Consider the following 2672-nt stretch of genomic DNA (forward strand, 5'->3'; position numbering starts at 1 on the left):
CATATGGACATCAGAGTTTGTTCTTCTTTAGATATCACTCCTATACAATGTTCAGAATTGAAACAAAGAAATGAGCTTGACCTATAGTAAGACCTATTATAAAGTTTAAATTAAAAAGATATGTTTAATTCAAATATTATGTAAAGTTTATCCCTACTCCAAAATATTTTAAACCACTTCTTGCACATCAGTACTGTTAAGTAAAATTTTGATAGCTCTTGAAGTGAGCTTTTTTTGGGGTTAAAATGTAAAAATCCTTTTAATAAACAAACTTTCTAAATATCATGTTCTGTTTCTTAAATCATCGATTGTTGCCCATCATGTTGCTTAACTTGAAACACAGAACCCCTGAAGAATCTTTTATGATGTGATGTAGCAGAAGTAAAAATACATATGGTACAAATTAAGTACAAAAATCAGAGGATTGCAGGGAGAACAGCTCAGAGTCAGGAGCAGAGTGAGGAAGTCATCTTTGGAATGTTCTGGAAGACTGTATGTAGGTGAACTTCTGGACTGTTGGAAGAGAGTCTCATGGACTGTTGTGGGCTGAGTGAGACTCTGACCAAGGGTCAGAGTGGTCAGAATAGGTTTGATGGACAGCAAAGATGTTGTTTCTGCTGGGCCCCGAGAAACAGGAATTGGGTGGTCGAGATATCTGAGCAGGGGAGATGGAGTGCGCAGAAATGCAAAATCTGAAATATATCTGGTGTGGTTTGGCCGAAGGAAGGGGATTTGGATGGTGCCTCTGCTAAACATCAGAATTGATTCAAGTGTTCTGACCAAGACTCCATGTTCATAAAGTCAGGGATTCCCTGCTTAGGGAAAGAGCTGCTATGTTCCACTCATTTAGTCAACACATGTTTATTTCACTTATTATGTAGCAGAAGCCATTCTACATACAAAGGAACAAAACATACTCCTTGCCTCAAGGAGCTTGGTGGGTATTAGCTATATGAACTTGCAATTAAAGAACAGCATGACAGATAATAAAGCAGAATGCTCAGATCAAAGGTTATTATCTGGGGGCATTATCTGGACCCCAGGTCTCATTGTGTAACTATGGGCAGGTTGCTTTTATTGTTCTAAGCCTCAGTTTTCTCATTTGTAAACTGGAAGCACTAGCAAAACCCATTTTATTTAGATTATTATATGATTTACATGACATGCCAGCCCAGTTCTTAGCATACTCTTAGCTCATGGGGAACACATAATATTAGCTATTGGGCAGAAAAACATAGAGGTATAGGGTTGTCCAGTTGTGGGGAAGGTGTGATAGAAGATGCAACATAGAGCAAGGCACAAAGAAGTTAGCCTGATAAAGGAAGGGAGATGAGGAGTTGGGGAGAAGTAGCAGTTCTAGAGAAGAATTCTACAGGTGAGCAAATAAAGGGCATGTTGCATGAACTAAAAATACTGGATACATGAACATAAAATGGAGTGGAGTGATCAGCAGGGCTTTGATGATGTGAAGTCATGTATGTTGCAAAGTTACTCAAACTTGCCAAACACACCTGTCTCATGGGCATTGGCTTGATGTTCCCCCTACTTGGAATGCTGTTCTTCTAGACAGCCACACACTTTTCTCCCTTCCGTCCTTCCAGCCTTTGCTCAAGTATCTTCAAATTGGGGAGAACTTTCTTGACCACCTTATATAAAATGGGGCTTATGCAGAACAGGGCACAAGATCTATAGATTCAGGAGTCAGATTGCTGTGAGTAGCCCCTCAGGTCTGCCCCTTCCCTGCAGCAAGTGGCTTAAAATGTAAATAATAACAGTCCTGATGCAGAGGGTATAATAAAGATTAAATGAGTTAATAGGAATAGAGCCCCGAGAGGAATGATTGGCACTTTGTAAGTACTCAATAAGTATCTGCTGCTGTTATTGTTACTCTTATAATTATTTTGGTCCAAATAATAATGGAGACATGCAGTAGAAGCCAATTTTTAGTTAAAGCCCTCACCACTTTCACTCTTTCACTGATTTGGGGAAGCTGCGGGAAGCTACGGTTCCATGAGGGAGGTGGTTTTTTGTTTTTGTGGTTTGGAAATATATCAAACACATCAAAAATATATAGAATTATATGATGAATACCTGTATACCCAGCTTAAGAACTAAAATGTCACAAATACAAGGGAAACATCTTCAAGGGTCTGGTTTCTGATTCCTTTGTTATTGTCCTATATCAGCTCCTTCCAAGTGAGCCACTTGGAAGCTACTTCTGTGCATATTATGTGGGGAAAAGGTTGGGGAATCAGGTTCAAATTAGTTTGTGAAGTACTGGGTTTTAGTAAAATAAAATGTAGTTATTTTCTGCAGGATTACCCAAAGCCCCTAAACTGAACACAGGACCCCATGTCTTTTGGGACTATATTTCATGTACAATTTTTGAAAGTACTAATCTGTGTCATACTACAGTATCGACTCCAAAAAATATTAGTTACCTGATCATTTTCACATTATCCACAGTGGATGGCTTAATTTTAAATACTGAGTAAAAAAAATAGCGCTTAATGATTAGTAATCTTGGTGTCAAGATCAGAGTTAAGTGGATAGTTCAACTTTAATAACGAAGGGGGACTTTATGGCCTGATTATTTATATTTTAGTTTTCTCCATAATATTGGTATTTTGTTCTATCCATATATCCCTGATATTTATATTTTATTAAAATTA

Source organism: Furipterus horrens, unplaced genomic scaffold (assembly GCF_987537825.1).
Source record: "Furipterus horrens unplaced genomic scaffold, mFurHor1.1.pri manual_scaffold_4, whole genome shotgun sequence".
Classification (NCBI taxonomy): domain Eukaryota; kingdom Metazoa; phylum Chordata; class Mammalia; order Chiroptera; family Furipteridae; genus Furipterus; species Furipterus horrens.